The sequence below is a fragment of the Dendropsophus ebraccatus genome, chromosome 1, assembly GCF_027789765.1.
Source record: "Dendropsophus ebraccatus isolate aDenEbr1 chromosome 1, aDenEbr1.pat, whole genome shotgun sequence".
Classification (NCBI taxonomy): domain Eukaryota; kingdom Metazoa; phylum Chordata; class Amphibia; order Anura; family Hylidae; genus Dendropsophus; species Dendropsophus ebraccatus.
Window position 1 is genome coordinate 188,601,773 of NC_091454.1, and position 19,104 is coordinate 188,620,876.

The following is a 19,104-nucleotide window of genomic DNA, read 5'->3' on the forward strand; positions in this document are numbered from 1 at the left end:
GCCACCCACATACTGCTGCTCCAGTCCCCGGCCACTTCCTGCTCATAGACAGGACGTGACGTGGCAGGCCTGCTCAGCCATTCAGCGGCAGGGGTGGGACACCGCTACCCCCTCCCCAGGCATTTTGAAAAAATGTGTCCTGGGTGGACTTCTCTTTTAAATACAAATACAAGCGTGCAAGTTTAAATTTGTAGTACACCGATTGTTGTGAAAAAAGAAGTGGATAGAGGGCTTTGTGTCCCATTTGGACACTTTCAAAGACACCGATCCTGTTGCTACTGCCAAAAATTAACTATTTTTGGATTGATGTGCACGTGCACAGCAGCAGGCGCCTGAATTAAAAGGGATTGTTTAAGGGAATTATTATTATTATTATTATTATTATTATTATTATTATTATTATTATTACATTTTAGGATTAAGTGATGTCAGTGCAGAACGTTTTCAAACAGTTCAAGGTCAGACCTCAGATTTTGATAGGTCCATATGATATTTGTCCTCGGTTCCAGAGGATACCACGCACACATGAGACACCATACTCATCCTGTTTCCTGCCCACCAAATTGACTATTTCTACGACGCCCCTGAGGCATTTATTACAAATATACTAATATGCGTTGGAATCTTTTGGAATGTTTTTCTTTTACAGCATATAGTGGTCTGGATTATGTTTTTGGATATTGATTAGTTGGTTGTTTAGTGAGAGTTATTACAGGGTAATACAGCAGTGATGTCTCTAGGTGGGTGGGAGGAAGGTGGAAATAATTAGGATACGATACGCCGGATATACAATAGATACAGATTAGATACGCTGTGTATGCACTAGATATACCATAGATGAGATATATTCGATATAGGTTAGATACAGAAAATACATTAGATATACTGGAATTTTATGGTTACATCAAAGCTTGGAGGAAACACGATTAGTTTAGTGTATAAAAACATCCAGGATTTTACTTTATTAACTATTAGTGCAAAATGCTCTAATGTAGAATGGAGAGTAGGTGAAGCTGGTAACACAGTGTCTGGGATTCTCATTACACAATATACGGTATATAACATTGTGTACAACAGCAAACAGTGTGTCTCAATCTATGTCTATTTGCACCTCCAACTGGTCACGTTGTCAGGATTTCACTGCGTTACACCAGTACATTGCTGTGGAAAACGTACTGTACTGGTAAAACACAATGTGAATCCATCCTAAGAAAATCCTGAAAACATGACCTGTTCTAAGTACTTGAGGACAGGAATCACTGTGGTCGTTCATTAGTTTTATAGAAAACAGAAAGGGACATGGAAAAAAAAAATACTGTTAAGGGGATTGTCCAGTAAAAATATTTTTCTTTCAAATCAGCTGGTCTCAAAAAGTTACATTTTGTAATTTACTTCTATTTTAAAATCTCAAGGCTTCCGGTACTTATCAGCTGCTGTATGTCCTGTAGGAAGTAATGTATTCTTTCCATTCAGACACAGTGCTCTCTGCTGCCACCTCTGTCCATGTCAGGAACTGTCCAGAGAGCATAAGATTTCTATAGGGATTTGCTACTGCTCTGGACAGTTCCTAACATGTACAGATGTGACAGCAGAAAGCACTGTGTCAGACTTAAACCCACCATTTTCTGCAGAACACACAGCAGCTGATAAGTATGGGAAGACTTGCGATTTTTTTAAATAGAAGTAATCTATGTAACTTTCTGAAACCTGTTAATTTGAAAGAAAAAGATTTTCGATGGACAACCCCTTTAATAACTGCCTAGTTTTGCCCATATGCAGCATGGCAACTTAGTGTATGCCCCAGAATCACAGGCAGCGCCCTTTCAAGTAGAGGGAAAGCTATCAGGACATGTTGCCATGAACCCAGAAGTGGAGTGAAAAAAGTGAACTTTATTACATTCACCACAACCCCTTTAATTTCCCACCACTCTGATTGTTCTGATATAAGTCTAATGGGGCTTTTAGATGGAACGATTATCGTTCGAATTTGCGCGATAACTATCGGATTCGAACGATAATCGTACGTGTAAACGCTGAGAACGATCAAACGACGAGCGAGAAATCGTTCATTTTGATCTTTCAATATGTTCTTAAATTGTCGTTGGCCGTTCGCAAAAAATGTGCAGATCGTTCCGTCTAAACAGTCGTTCACAGATTTAACCTATGTGTGAGATAGGCTTAAGCAATCACAAAACTATTCTTCCGTACGATGTATCGTTCCGTCTAAACGCTGATCGTTATAAAAAACACATTATTCATTCAAAATCGCTAATTGTGCGATTGGGCGAATTATCGCTCCATGTAAAAGCACCATAAGGGTCCATTTACACAGAAAGATTATCTGATAGATTATCTGCCAAAGATTTGAAGCCCAAACCAGGAATGGATTTGAAAAGAGGAGAAATCTCAGGCTTTCCTTTATGACGTGATCTCTGTTTATAGTCTGTTTCTGGCTTTGGCTTCAAATCTTTGGCAGATAATCTGTCAGATATTCTTTCTGTGCAAATGGACCCTTATGCTACGTTTACACGGAACGATTATCGGGCGAATTTTCGTGATAACGATCGAATTGAGCGATAATTTTTCCGTGTAAACGCAGCGAACGATCAAGCGATTAGCTAAAAATCGTTCATTTTGATCTTTGAACATGTTAATAAATCGTCGTTGATCGTTCACAAAAAATTCGCAGATCGTTCCGTGTAAACAGTCATTCACTGATTTTTCCTATGTGCGAGATAGGCTTAAGCGATCGCAAAACAAATTTTCTGTACGATATATCGTTCCATCTAAACGAAATTGTTAATCATACGATCGGGCGAATTATCGCTCCGTGTACACTTAGCATTAGGCTATGTTCACACGAACGTCCGTTTTAACTGATTTAACTGACTGCACTGGCAATGCATTGAAGTCAATGGGAAGACGCACACAATGTATTGAATAACGGACGTTTGTACCGCGGATGTCAAAATAATTAACATGATCATTATTTTCGGACGTCTTTTGCAAACAGCGGACATTTTTTATCAGTTTTCCAAACATGGTTTTTCTTTTGTCACCGTTCTTTCTCCGTTTTTACTAATAAATTCAATGGACTTTTCAATTAAGCTGCACCCAAAGTCCAATTAGTAACCCCAAACTAGAATAATGTACAAACACCAGTCATTGCACTAAGGGGAGGCCAGACAGCTAAATAACGTCCGTTATTTTAGACTCAAAATGACGGACGTCAACTAAAACGGAGCTAAAAACCTTGTGTGAACATAGCCTTAAAGTGCATTAGGAACAAGTTCATACAAAGTATAGGTCACATGTATGGACTTCCCAGTGAGCGAGGAGTACATATAGTTTAGGATATAAACTCTCATCATCCATTGCATATACAACAGCAGCAGATGGGCAGAATGATGGGGTGTTACAGTGCCAGTCCTGTAATTTGATGTAAAAGAGCCAGCCTTTATCTTGTATGTGGACACCAGCCTTGCTTGGCCTAAACCTGGTGTTTAATAGTCACAAAGCTTCTTCCAAGCATATGTTCCCATAATCCCCTTATCTCCTGCTCATTATCACTGCTTTGAAATGTCCATCAACAGCGGTGTGCTGGGGCTTCTCTTGCCAAATGTGTTTTCTTCCTTTGCACCTGGCTGGGGCCGTGAAGACACAGGGATGATAAATGGAGCGGCGTCTCCAGTCTTCAAAGCAGTTTACAAGCCTCACTGAGTGCAGACGTGTGCATGCTAATGCAGAAGTTATTGGGATTCACAAGTAACCACTTTGGTGCCATAGGAATCGACAGATGGAGCAGAGCTGGGTTTGTTATGATGGCATGGTGGTTTGTTATATGACTGAAGCCAAAACCATTGGGTTATCTTAAAGGGGAACTCCAGAGGAAAACATAGGGGGAGATTTAGGAAACATGGTGTAAAGTGAAACTGGCTCAGTTGCCCCTAGCAACCAATCAGATTCCACTTTTCATTCCTCACAGACTCTTTGGAAAATGAAAGGTGGAATCTGATTGGTTGCTAGGGGCAACTGAGCCAGTTTCACTTTACTCCATGTTTGATAAATCTCGCTCATTGTTTTTAAATCATTTGGTGTCAGAAAGTTATACAGATTAGTAAATTACTTCTATTTAAGGATAGCTTCACACATGTTATGAGTTTCGCTGTGAACTGTGAGTTTGAATGGGGTAACATACTATATGTAAATGCGGCCACCCGGAGCATACTTCGCCTGGTCAACGCTCTGGCTGAGGCTCCAGACTCCTGTAGGTCCTGCCCAGCCAATCAGTGACTGCGGTGGGGAACCGGGAGCCTCAGATGCAGCCGGGGCGCCAACCAGGTAAAGTACAGTATGCTCCAAGCTGGTATGTAACCCCATTTAAACTCACAGTAGCAGCGGATTCCACTGCGGAACTCACATCATGAAATTTGCTAATATTCGCTACGTGTGAAGCAATCTTAAATAAAAAAAAGTCTTGCAGTACTAATCAGCTGCTGTATGTCCTGCGGGAAGTTGTGTTTTCCTTCTAGTCTGACACAGTGCTCTCTGCTGCCATCTCTGTCAATGTCAGGAACTGTCCAGAGCAGGAGAGGTTTACTATGGGGATTTTCAATGCTCTGAACAGTTCCTAAAAATCATATACTTATTCTCAGTGCTGTCCAGATGAATGTCCACCAAAGCCAAGTTGTAGTAAAGCTGGATATTTATATAAAGCACTTTGTGCTTTCTAATAAATATCCAGCTTTCCTACAACTTTGCTTTGGCGGACATTCATCTAGACAGCACTGGTGATTAGTAGAGATGATGGAACAGCGCTGATGTTCAGGTTCGTACAAACTCGAACCATCGGCATTTGACTCCCGCAGTTTTCCCGTTCTGTGGGGAAGGTGGAGACAGTCCGAGTCCCGCCTGGAAAACCAAAATAAAGCCTGGGCCATAGGTTGTATTCCTGTTTTCCAGGCGGGACTCGGGCTGTCTCCACCTTCCCCACGGAACGGGAAGACTGCGGGAGTCAAATACCGATGGTTTGAGTTCATACAAACCTGAACATCAGCGCTGTTTGATCATCTCTAGTGATTAGTATATGTTTTTTATTTTTATTTTCACTGTCTTGTACGGGCCCCAACAAGGGAGTATCCTGTTTTAAATACACAAGCAGCTTCACCAGTCCTTAGTTGTCCATAGCCCTAGATACCTTGCGTTTCCTGTACAGAAGACCGACACTGGTACCCTTGACTACATTGGGGGGTTACACGCACAAAGCCCAAGGGGCACTAAGGTGAGCAGATCTACTGCACCACGCATTATCCTCTAGAGTATTACACAAGGTGCCAGGCCCTCTTTTTTTCTCTTTTTCCCCTAAACAGTTGCTGATATGGACAGAGGTGGCAGCAGAGAGCACTGTGTCAGACTGAAAGGAAAACACCACTTCCTGCAGGGCATACAGAGGGTGATAAGTACTGGTACTTTTTGACACCAGTTGAATTATTTATTTATTTTTTTTTATTATTATTTTTTTCAGGAAGATTCCTCTTACTTGTTAGATTACCATGATACACGATCAATTCAGCTCTGCTTCATCTGTGCGAATCTATATATTGTCATTAAAGGGAGATACATGATTGGCCTCCATTAGCTTGTCTAATTGTCGGCCTTTGCTTTGAAATAAAGGTTATAAGCGGAGAAATTAATTAGTAACCCTCAGAAATGTCAGACAGGCCCCTTTTTGTCATGCTCCTTACCCAGCGCTAAGTGCTCCGTGCGCAGTTGTTTTCTTCCATAAAATTATCCACTCAAAAGGAACAGCTTTAACCTGCATGTCTCACCCCCAGCAATTTAAAAATCCATTTACAGGCTGAGTGCCGCAGCATGCCGAATACATCTGAAAATGGACATTTATCTATATGCCGGCGTTCAGAGAGGAAAAGAGCTGGATCTGCTGGGGGTAACATATAGGATAAAACCATAAAGTATAAGTTCTAAGGACCACCGTAAAAAGCTAGGCTAAAATCATGGACTTAAAGGGGGGATGTTTTTCTATCATTACACCCCAGGCTGCTCCATCTGCACAGATATATTCGAGCTTTATGGAAGTAGAATCATCAACATGATGTAAGGAAATCGGTTAAAGGAGAACATTCAGGCTGGGTTTACATTATGTACTTGTAGTAGTGTTTTGAAGCATAATGTGCATAATATGCTTCCGAATACATGTTTTATGTCCTTAATGCATCATCCGTTGGACGTTCCATTGTAAACATGGTGTTGTTTTACAGATGTCAGTGAAAAACAAAGGCGTGCTACTTCTTTGATGTGTATAATGTGCATAATGTATTAGGCTGCACTCTAAAAAGGAAAAAAAAAGCAAGGCAGAAAATGCTGTTAAATATGGTTCAAAAACACTTAAAGGGGTTATCCAGCGCTACAAAAACATGGCCACTTTTCCCCCTACTGTTGTCTCCAGTTCAGGTGCGGTTTGCAATTAAGCTCCATTTACTTCAATGGAACTTAGTTTCAAAACCCCACCCAAGCTGGAGACAACAGTAGGGGGAAAGTGGCCATGTTTTTGTAGCGCTGGATAACCCCTTTAAACATACATGCACAAAGCGAAAAAGAAAAATAAAAAATAAAGAAAAACTTGTTCTGACAATGATTTCAAAAGAGATACACATCAAAGTATACATGTAATTTTTTAGCCTCCTGTTTACACCATGCAAACATACCCTTAAATACCGAACCAATCATCACTATTCTGCTTATAATAACACTGTTAGCAGCAACTAATAGAGCTACAAAAGTGCTCCCTTACCATATCTTGTGTGCTGTGTTCGGTAATGGTATAGCCAAGAAAATATGCTTTTAATCCTGCAGTGCAGGCAGAGCACTGTGAACTAGGCATCAGGACAGAGTCCGGGCCGTAGCCAGTCTCTCTGCATTTTAGCATGTTCTGTGAGCGTTATAAGCAGAATAGTGATGATTGGTTCACATTAAAGGGATTATCCAGGTAATAAAACAATATTCTAAACAATCCCTTTTGCCATATGTCTAATATAAATGTACAGTATAAACTTTTAATATATACATAAATATAGTATAATATAAATGTATAATTGTGCACCCTTTCCTTGTTTTCTTTCCCCTCATATTTACCTTCTCTGGGTGTCTAAATTCATTTTCTCTTTGTCCACTCTGACAACACACTGCTCCCTCTTCATCTCCATGCACCTGTTCAATAGTGAAAGTGCTTCTTCCATAGACGTACTGTACATGTGTCCCTGAGCCTAGGTTTCTGTAATATGAAACGTTATAGTTCTATCTGCTTGCTGTCAGTGAAAGCAGGCATATGTACCTGTCTTTGTGTCACAGCTCTGCATATCATAAGTGTTATGGATGTTCTTAGAGTCTGGATGGAACTAGAATGTTTTCATTCAGTCAGCAAGCAGAGATCTAAATCTACCCCCAGTAAACAGATGCCTGTTATGCAGCACTTAGCTGCACCATGCAAGCGTTAGCTCTGCTACACCATGCGTGCATCAGTTCTGCTACATTATCAGCTAGTGCAATACATACTCGGGTGATGTGATGCAAAACTATTAAAAAAAAAAAACAGTTCTGTATTTACTGTGCAATAGTAACGACAGCAGTGGGCAGGAAAGAAAGCTAAGGGGGCGAGTACGCAAACCGACCAATGAGGAGATGCATGATGAGAAATGTTGTTTCCTGGCCAGCGCCATCTTGGATATGGATTGGCTTTTAGAACAACTGTAACTGAAATTTAGAAATGGCAGCAGCTTGAAAGATAGGCGACGGCTCAAAATACTGAGGGGGACTTGGTGAGTAAGACCAGCTAGCATTAAATTTTTTAGCTCTTAGGTGGATAACCCCTTTAAGAGTAAGTGACTGGAGACTAACATATCCTTTTGTCAAAGTTATTGTCCTAAAAAACTACTTTTAAACTTGCAGCCCTGTGCCAAACAGCCATGGCCTAGAGTGTGTATGCATTAGGATGGTACAACCTCTCTGTCCCTGCTCCCCACCCTCCTCATCATTAGGAATGCTCCAGGCAGATTTTCTCCTATTCCTCTCCTGTGTCAGCACGGCACATGGGCTGGATTGTTAAGGCACCTGTGAAATTTTCAGACAGGAGAAAATTTTATAGGGGCATTTGTAATGATGAAGAGGGCGGGGAGGAGGGACAGAGGGGTGGTGCAAAGTTAGGGCACAGATATTGTAGGCCTTACCATTTGGCACAGGGCTGTCACGGCCGCGGCGGCGTCCCGTGTTCCGGACCGCCGCCGCGACCTCCTCCTGCCCCATGCAACCACCGGGGTCCTTGTGCAGGGACCCGGCGCTGCTGCTATTACTTCAGCCCCGGGGGGCGCCTCACCTCTCCTCCGCTCCTGTCTCCGTCTGTGCCGGCCGGCGCACACGTCCCCGCCTCCTAGGGCGCGCGCGCGCCGGCTGTCTCAGATTTAAAGGGCCAGTCCGCCCTTAATTGGTTAGTTGCACCAATCACTCCCTATAAATCCCAGCATGCCCTGTCCCTTGTGTTGGAGCCTCTACATGCTTCCCATAGCGTTTGGCCCAGCCCCCTGTTGTTCCTGTTTCCTATCCACTACCTGGTCCCAAGTCCTTGTTCCTGATTCCTATCCGCTACCTGGTCCCTAGTCCTTGTTCCTGGTTCCTGCTCCCCTGTCACTTCATTGCTCCTGTGTTCAGCCTGTCACCTGCGGTTACGCCTACAGACCTCTGCCAGCACCATCTCCTGCCTACTGCTCCTGGCACGCCTCGCCTGCCGTCACTAGCAACCAAGCCAGGAGTAGCGACCTGGGGGTCGCCTGCCGCAGCAAGTCCATCCCGCCTTGCGGCGGGCTCTGGTGAAAACCAGCGGCCCCTTAGACTCCGCTCCCTGGTGAGGTTAGTGCCATCGCTGGTGACGGTCCAGTGGATCCACTACTCCAGGCGTTACAAGGGCTGGCAGTTTAAAAGTTGTTTTTTAGGACAATAACTGCATCACCTGCCGAACGGACACCAGGACAGATCTTGGATGAAAAGCAGCTATCTGAAGGAACAAGTGGTTTGGGGAGCCAGATTTTGGGTACAGAGTCACTTTAACTATGGGCCTTGCCACAGCACAGTGGCCATCAGTGGCCTCCAGTGAAATATAGTAGTCAACTTGTTTTGATAAGATAAAGTCGCTGTGCCATTCAAAATAAATGATAGCTCCTACATTATGAAAACTAAGGTTGCTGCAGCCTATAATGAATGTTTATTATAAAAGTGACGGCTTGAGTAGGATTTCCCGACATCCGTACAAGAACACTTTCCTCCTGATTAACTGTGCGACGTAGTTTTATAGATAGCCTAGTTTTTTTTTTCTAGGTCTAATTCCTCCTTCAAACGGTATTTCATTATAAAATAGTACATTCTACAAAGCTTCCTATTACATATGTATGTAAATGAGTTTCCACACAGTTCAGAAGGTAAGTATGTTTGTCAGGAAAATAAATGGTGCAACAACATCAGCAGAAGATGAGGGAGAATCCCTAGGGTAACATTGTAAAATACTGAATTATACCAAGAAAATCAGCTGCATATGCAATACACTACTCACGCTAAATGATTGAACAGATACTTACAAACTGGTCTGTGCTGTATTATAAGTTTGTAACAATGTAAAGGCTGTGCATGTATCACACCCAAAGTATTTACTGTAGCCGCAAATGGGATGTTAGAAAATGTTGTCTATACGTCTATGTAGGCAAATTCTGCCATATATCCATGTGGACACTGACCTCCTAGTGTGCTGATCTGGAATTCACAATATAGCAATTTGCATTGTGGATTTGTTGCAGGATTGTTGCTGATTTTCATCTTCAAGACTAAAGCCAACATTCACAACAAATCCACAATGGAATATCATTGGTGAGGATTTTGCTACTGAAATCTGTATACCACTATATAGTAATTAGCCCCTCTGTGCTTCTATATAGTAATTAGTTCCCCTATATGACCCCATATGGTTTGCCCTAGTACTGTAGTTAGGAAGCCTCATGATATATATGTCCCCTCTGTGCTTCCATATAGTACTTAGTTCCCTTATATGACCCCATATAGTGTGCCATAGTATTGTACTTATTGTAGGAAGCCTCATAGTATATATGTCCCCTTAGTGTCTCCTTATAGTTTATATGCCCCTCTGTGTCCCTATATAGTATGTATGCCCCCTCTTTGCCACCATGTATATAGGTCCCTATGTGTACCCATGTAGTATATAGGTCCTCTCTGTTCTCCCTTGTATTATATATGTCCCCTTTGTGCCCCCATATAGTATATAGAGAGGGCCTTTATACTACATGGAACACAAAGGAGACCTATTTACTACAAGAGGGCATAAAGGGGACCCATAAACTACATAGGGGCATGGGGGAGTTCTTTTAGTCCCCATATAGTAAATATGTCCTCTCTGTCCCCCCATGTAGTATATAGTCCCTCACAGACAGAAAAATTACATGTTCGTCTGGTGTGGACATGTCACTGGTAAAGTGCTCGAGGGGATGTACATCTCACCCAGGTTGATACATAGTGTGAGATGGTGAGTCCAGGAGGCATCTGTGCTCAGCAGTGTTATGCTGCTGAGCTATTATTTATTATTGCCGGGCCTGGACTTACATGGAATGGCAGGTAGGTTTTGGTAGTGGGACTTGCCATTCCCTCCCCCTCGATCCAGTGTGGGTTTTGGGATCAGGTGAGCTCTGATCCCAATCAGCCTGAGAAGGCAAAAGGTGGGCTCAGTGTACAGGTCTCTCTCTCTCAGCCAGGAGTGAACAGCCTGCATGCTGTTTGGTGAGAGCTGGGAAGACAGCCGCTGCTGGGGCCTGTTCACACCCCGCAATACTGACCACTGAAGTGCCAGAGAGGTAACCTGCGTTGTTAGTTAGCGCCCAGACGGGCAAGACCTTTTGTTTTGTTCTTAAAGCACAGTATTGCTATATTTCTGTTACGGACTGTTTATGCTGAAAATAAACGCCAAGCTGTTGTTTTACAAGTCCAAGTCTGCTGTGAACTGTGTCCAAACACACCATCCCCCGGGAAGATCCCTACAATTGGTGCTGCGGAGCGGGCAAAAGGGTTGCTAGGGGCAACGGTGTGCATCAACTTGGCTACAGCTGCTTATGTCCTGGGTGAAGGCTGCTGCTTCACTCCAAAAACAGTCAAGCAACATGGAGGAGATGATGAAGCAGTTAATGCAAGTGAATATGCAGCAACAACAGGCTCTGACAGACGCTAACCTACGCCATGAGCAAGCATTGGCCGCACAACAACAGGCATTGGCCGCACAACAACAGGCTCAGGCAGCCGCTAAACAGGATCAGGCAGCCGCTAATCTGCGCCATGAACAGGCGATGGCTCAACAACAGAAACTTATTGAGTACCTGATAGCAAAGCAAGAGGCGTCTGCAGGTGCTAATCCCCAGCTGGTGGCAGCAGCCGCGCCAGAGACTTTGTCTGTAAGAAGAGCTGTGCAGCGTGCGCTGCAAAAGATGACTGCTGATGACGATGTTGAGGCCTACTTAACTGTCTTTGAGCGTGTGGCTGAGCGAGAAAAGCTACCCTCCACTGAGTGGGCAGAAGTGATTGCGCCCTATTTAACAGGCGAACCTCAAAAGGCCTACTATGACCTCAGTGAGCAAGAGGTCAAGGACTATGCTCGGCTAAGAGCAGAGATACTCGCCCGACTAGGAGTTACTGCTGCTGTCCGTGCCCGGAGGGTCCGCAACTGGAGCTACAGTCTGGACAAGTCAGCGAGGTCCCAGATGTACGACCTGATTCATCTGGCAAGAAAATGGTTGGAGCCAGACACTTCTACTCCTGCCCAGATCCTAGAGAGGGTCGTGATGGATCGCTACCTCCGTGCACTTCCTGCTGATCTGCAACGCTTGGTGGGACAAGGCGACCCTAAGAGTGCCGACGAACTTGTCAACCTTGTGGAGAGGTTCCAGGCGACTGAGGACTACCTCCGTGATGTTCCTGCAGCACCGTCACCTCCCCGGAGTGCCAGATCTGTGCCATCAGCTGGTAAGAGACTTCCATCTATTGGGGGAGTGTGGAGGGGTGCTGATAGAGGGAAGAGCGCTCGGGAGGTGTCTCAGGGGCAAAAGACTGGTGATGGTCCCCGGTGGCTAAGTGGCCCTAAAAAGGACTCCCTGCCAAGGAGACCAGGCCCTATCCAGTGCTGGAGATGCCATGAGACGGGACATATGTCTGCCCATTGCCCTCTTACCACTGAGCCCATGGAGTGTGACGCTAGCCGGCGTCAGTCGCTATTTGCGGAACCGTCTTTTGTTGCGGTCACTGGACTAGAGACTGAACCGCAAATCTGCAACATTACTGTAAATAACTTTCCTGTTAAGGCGTTGCTGGACTCAGGAAGCCTTGTCACCCTGGTGCATGCCAGTCTGGTGACTGGGGACTTTGTGCCAGCAAGACATATGAGTGTGGTATGCATACATGGTGATACAAAGGTTTACCCTATAGTACGGGCTAATGTCGGGACTGAACTAGGCGCTGTACAATATGAAGTGGGTGTGGTTAAAAATCTTATGCATAATGTGATATTGGGGCGTGATTTTCCATTGTTCTGGGCTCTATGGGGAAAACAACAATCCCCTGAAAGGAGTGAGGAGACCCCTAAGTCTATTGCATTACCCACGGTAAATGATAAAAATGTACAGGATGAAAATGATGCTTTTCCTTTGCAGGTCCTGGCTGGAGAGGAAGAGGCTCCTCCCACTGCGCAGAATGTTCCAGACTTAGAGGTGTCTAGGGATAATTTTGGTACTGCACAATTACAGGACCCCACTCTCAAAAATGCGAGAGAGCAGGTCACTGTTATGAATGGGTACCTCAGGAACCAGAAGCTGAGAGAAAGTTTCCACATTTTTCTATGGCTAATGATCTCTACTATAGAGTCACTAAAATTAATGATGAGGTTGTGGAACAGCTCCTGGTGCCTAAGTCGTACCGGCGTCAGGTACTCGACATGGCCCATAATCACGTCCTTGGGGGCCACTTGGGGACAGATAAAACGCAGGAGAGAGTCCTCCAGAGGTTTTATTGGCCTGCGATTTATGCTGACATAAAAAAATACTGTGAGTCGTGCCCCACATGTCAGCTTAGCGCTCCAGTGTCGCATTTCCGCAGTCCTTTGGTCCCACACCCCATACAAGAGTGTTATAGAGCATGTAGCACAAATGCAGGACCGTATAGCCACTGTAATGCCCCTAGTAAGGGAACACCTCCAGAGGGCGCAAGAGGGCCAAAGCAGAATTTACAATCGTTCTGCAAGAGTCAGGACATTTAGCCCAGGTGACCGGGTACTCATACTTGTTCCCACGGTAGAAAGCAAATTCTTAGCCAAGTGGCAGGGTCCCTATGAAATTGTAGAGAAGATCAGTGAGGTCAACTACAAGGTACACCAACCAGGTAGAAGGAAGCCTTTCCAAGTTTATCACATAAACTTGATCAAGCCCTGGAAAGACAGGGAATCCTTGGTGGCGACAAAGCCTGTTGGTCATCTGTCACCACCAATCCCTCCGGTCAGGATTGGTGACACCCTATCAGTATCCCAGAAGCAGGAAGCTAAGGAGTTCCTGCAGAGAAATAAAGACAAGTTTTCTGACCTACCAGGGCGTACGCATCTCATTAGTCATCATATTGAAACTGAGCCTAGAAGCAGAGTAAACCTGAAGCCCTATAGGATACCAGAAGCACGGAGGGAGGCGGTATCATCTGAGGTAAAACGTATGCTTGACCTAGGAGTCATTGAGGTGTCCCAGAGCGAGTGGTCCAGCCCGATTGTGTTAATCCCAAAGCCCAATGGAACTTGGAGGTTCTGTAATGACTTTAGAAAGGTAAATGAGATCTCCAAGTTCGATGCCTACCCCATGCCCAGGGTAGATGAGTTGATAGAAAGGATGGGTAATGCCAGGTACATAACTACCCTCGATCTCACTAAGGGCTACTGGCAGATCCCACTCACTCCTAAGGCTAGAGAGAAGACTGCATTCTCCACCCCTGATGGGCTCTTCCAATACGTAGTGATGCCATTCGGGATACATGGAGCCCCTGCCACTTTTCAGAGGTTGATGGACTTGATTCTGCGACCACATCGTGATTACTCTGCTGCCTACCTCGATGATGTGGTCATTTTTAGTCCGGATTGGGAAAGTCACCTCTGTAAGGTCCAGGCGGTGTTAGATGCCATAAGTGCTGCGGGGTTAACCATCAATGCAGAGAAGTGTGCACTAGCCTTAGAGGAGGCCAAATACTTGGGCTACATTATTGGGAGGGGGTTAGTGAAACCACAACTAAATAAAATTGAGGCAATACAGAATTGGCCTCAACCCCTCACAAAGAAACAGGTCAGAGCTTTCCTGGGTATTACGGGCTATTACCGAAGGTTTGTGCCGAATTTTGCTTCAGTTGCAGCCCCACTAACTGACCTGACAAAGGGTGCAAAGTCCGCAATGGTGACATGGACTCCAGAGGCCGAGAAGGCTTTTCAAAGCCTTAAGTCTGCCCTGTGCCAACAGCCTGTGCTAGTTACCCCTGACTTTAGGCGAGAGTTTCTAGTACAGACAGATGCCTCTAACACAGGGTTAGGTGCCGTCCTCTCACAGGTCGTGAATGGCGAGGAGCACCCGGTGATGTACTTAAGCAGGAAACTATCCCCGGCCGAGAAAAACTACGCCATAGTTGAGCGAGAATGTCTGGCAGTGAAGTGGGCCCTAGAATCCCTGAAGTACTACTTACTAGGCAGGAGGTTTAAGTTAGTGACAGACCATGCCCCCCTAACATGGATGAAATTAAACAAGGAGAAAAATGCGAGGGTGACTAGGTGGTTTCTTTCCCTCCAAAACTTTAATTTCATGGTGGAACACCGGCCAGGGAAATTACAGGCAAATGCTGACGCCCTATCTAGGGTACACTGTCTGTGGGGACAAAATGCTCAGCCCTCCGGTCTGAAGAAGAGGGGGGGGGGATATTAGGAACATGTCACTGGTAAAGTGCTCGAGGGGATGTACATCTCACCCAGGTTGATACATAGTGTGAGATGGTGAGTCCAGGAGGCATCTGTGCTCAGCAGTGTTATGCTGCTGAGCTATTATTTATTATTGCCGGGCCTGGACTTACATGGAATGGCAGGTAGGTTTTGGTAGTGGGACTTCCCATTCCCTCCCCCTCGATCCAGTGTGGGTTTTGGGATCAGGTGAGCTCTGATCCCAATCAGCCTGAGAAGGCAAAAGGTGTGCTCAGTGTACAGGTCTCTCTCTCTCAGCCAGGAGTGAACAGCCTGCATGCTGTTTGGTGAGAGCTGGGAAGACAGCCGCTGCTGGGGCCTGTTCACACCCCGCAATACTGACCACTGAAGTGCCAGAGAGGTAACCTGCGTTGTTAGTTAGCGCCCAGACGGGCAAGACCTTTTTGTTTTGTTCTTAAAGCACAGTATTGCTATATTTCTGTTACGGACTGTTTATGCTGAAAATAAACGCCAAGCTGTTGTTTTACAAGTCCAAGTCTGCTGTGAACTGTGTCCAAACACACCATCCCCCGGGAAGATCCCTACACTGGTTATTCGGGACACGTGTCTTTGATTCATGGGAGCACCCTACAGGACTGCATAGATGTTGGGGCCACCTAAGAATTCTTTGGTGGGCCCCAATATTCATGCTGTACTGAAGTCTGAGCTGGCCCTTCCCCTGCAGGCTATGTGTCCACCTCCAAACTCGTGATTTATATCATATCGAAGCATGGTAGTAACTTTATTCAAACCTTTTTCCATTAGGAAATGATAAGCTGTGTCAGTATGACTCCTCATAGCATTTCAGAAGGACATATTCCCTTTCTCATGGCTTTAATAACTTCTCGACATAATCCAAATTATTTCAAAACGTCATTCTTAACAGCGCCATAGTGTATTCCCAATGTAGGGTAGGCAACTTTCACCAACTCCATCCAAATCTTAGACCTAAGTTTCTAAGTGAACTCTATACTTTAAGCTTTTTCCCTTAAAATAAAAGTTGTGAAGGTTAGACTGTGGATCTTCTTAGTTTTTCAGCTCTCGGTTCTTGAATAGCTGTGAACTCTGTGCTATTATGCTGAATTAGGTATGCTGCATTTCCTCTTTATAGGCTTCTTTACCTGGAGGTTGAAAGATAATTCTATGGGTTTTTATTATTATTTAATGCACTAGAATGCTGAAGGGAGAGTGTAAATTTTGTAGACATAACCCTTTGTGTGTTTTCTTATCTATAATCTGCGGAGAAGGGTGAAGAAGGATCTAGATGAAAAGGCTTGATATAGTTTATGAATGTTCTTTGATGATTTTAGTCACACAATTGCTAAGCAACTCCACGTCTCAAGGCACGGTAACGTAGAAAGTGCATGGTAAAACCGAATGCTGAGGAATTAAACTCGGCGAGGAAAGACTGGATTAAGGACGTGTCAGTGTATCCTAATGAATGTGGTCTAACGGACGGATCCTTAATGTGTTAAGTTCACTGCTCAGTAAGGTTGATTCCTCTGGTTGGCGAAACTGTGCAAATGTAGTTAATGTGAAAATGTTTTCATTAAAGATTAACAAATTATTGAGTTCTGTCAAGATTACATTATGTTCTTGTTTCCTTCCTTCACAGCTTCTACAAACTTATTTAGACTGCAGCTGTTTGATAGCTATAAGATTTGCAGCAAATAAAGACCTTTATCTTGACCGCCAACCAAGAGGATCGGAAGTTAAAGCTAAAGTTAGGCCTTATTATTTTCCTTCCGCTATGGTAGACCCATGCATTTCAATTGCCCTGTTTACCTTTCTTCCAATCTTCTATGTAGTGTTCCAGTTGCGGAGCACTATGGAAGCACATCCATAGTGTGGTCCACAAGTACGGGTCCACAATTACTGTCTGCAGTACAGACATGTGAATGAGGCTTTTGAATGGCATTGGGATACACCAGTTATTTTCATGTTACTATGACAGGACCCCACCCTTCACAAGGAAACCTTTAACCAGTCTTATAATCTTATCAGAGCACTGTTACATTTTAGTTTCTGAGATTGGATTCACAGTTTCTAAAGTACCTCAACTATAGAAATCATTTAATGTACTGACTCCTGTCAAAAAGATAGGGGTCCCTGGTCCTCTGCAAGCTAGAGTTAACATACTGATCCAATCCCTGCTCCTTTTAATGACCAGGCCCAGACTGGTGGCATCTAATGATTTTTTAGTTATCACTACAGCATTGCAGAAGAATACATGGCAGCTCCCTAGAGGCCACAGGGAAAAATGGGTGGGGAGAAGTGGAGCCTTTTATATACATATATATACAGTGGTGCCTTAGATTACGAGCATAATTTGTTCCGGGACCGTGCTTGTAATCCAAATCCACTTTTAAACCAAAGCAAATTTTCCCATAAGAAATCATAGAAATGCAGACAATTGTTTCCACACCCCAAAAATAATGATTAATTTGTTTTATATGTTATTCAGAATATATAAAACATTCAGAAACTGCAGAATGTGATATTATAAGTTACTGTACAGTAATGGAGAGGATGGGAAACACAAGGGCTGACAGAGACTGCAGGGAGCAGGAAGGAATGAGCAGGGCAGATGTGGGCACTTACATGCAGCACTCTCTGTCCGGGGAGAGAGGGGTTACAGCTATGAAGAGATTACCTCCACAGTCCTGTCCTCTGATGCAAGCCCCAGCCTGAAGTGGATCTGCTATGATTTGGAAGGTGAGGGAGACTTCCTGGGTCAGAGTACAGTCCTGTAGACCCCACTATACAGACCATGCCCCTCCCCCACTCCCCCTCCCACCAAGTACAGGGAGCTCTTAAACCAAAGCAATGCTCTTAAACAGAGTCACAATTTTGAAAAACTGTGAGCTCTTAAATCAAAACGCTTATAAACCAAGTTACTCTTAAACCAAGGTATCACTGTATATATATAAAACGCCACTTAGGATCTTTTATACAACATATGTCTGGGCAGGCAGTAAAGCCTATAGTGAATCACAAAAATTCTGAAAAATTTGAATTTTTAAGAAAAATTCAAAATGAATAAAATTCTTAATTAATTCATAATTAATTTGCTCATCATAGTCATTTTTGAGGCTTACAGGAGAAAGCTTTAGGTGTCACGTCATTTTATTCCCTTTAACTCTTTCCCGCACGAGGATGTAACTGTACGTCCTTGCGCAGGTGCGGGCGTTCAGAGGGGGGCCGAGCGGCGACCCCGCTCTGAACCGCGTGGTCCTGGGTGCCGCTTGTAGCCCGGGACCGCCGGTATTAGCAGGCACGGTCCGATCGCCGTGCCCGCTAATACAGTAATCAGATTCATCTGTCAAACATGACAGCTGTATCCGATTACCGGATACAGCATTTCCCTGGTGTCTAGTGGCAGAGATCGCTCCGTTACTGATGCCGGCCGGGGACTCGTCCAAGATGGCGCCGTCCCCGACTCGGCACTTGTTTGTATTCGGCTGCAGCAACGAGTGCCGATCTCATTGATCTTTGCTGTATAACTATACAGCAAAGATCTCAATGAGAGATCAAAGTATATGTACTAGAAGTCCCCCAGGGGGGCTTCTAGTATATATGTAAAAAAAAAAAAAGTGTTGTCATTAGTAAAAAGCCCCCTCCCCTAATAAAAGTCTGAATCACCCCCCTTTTCCCAGGTTATAAATAAAAGTAAACAAATAAATAAATAAACATGTTTGCTATAGCCGCGTGCGTAATTGCCCGAACTATTAATTAATCACATTCCTGATCTCGCACGGTAAACGGCGTCAGCGCAAAAAAATCCTAAAGTGCAAAATTGCACATTTTTGGTCGCATCAAATCCAGAAAAAATGTAATAAAAAGCGATCAAAAAGTCGTATATGCGCAATCAAGGTACCGATAGAAAGTAAACATCATGACACCTAACACAGCCCCATAGACCAAAGGATAAAAGCGCTATAAGCCTGGGAATGGAGCGGTTTTAAGAAACATATTTGTTAACAATGGTTTGAATTTTTTACAGGCCATCAGATACAATA

At 44.3% G+C, this 19,104-nt stretch overlaps 1 protein-coding gene across 4 annotated transcripts in view; it reads right to left on the reverse strand.

Moving 5' to 3' along the window:
• UNC5D (unc-5 netrin receptor D) overlaps positions 1–19,104 on the reverse strand; it is a 477,260-nt gene that overhangs the window by 270,614 nt on the left and 187,542 nt on the right. The gene's annotated exons all lie outside the window — the stretch shown is intronic.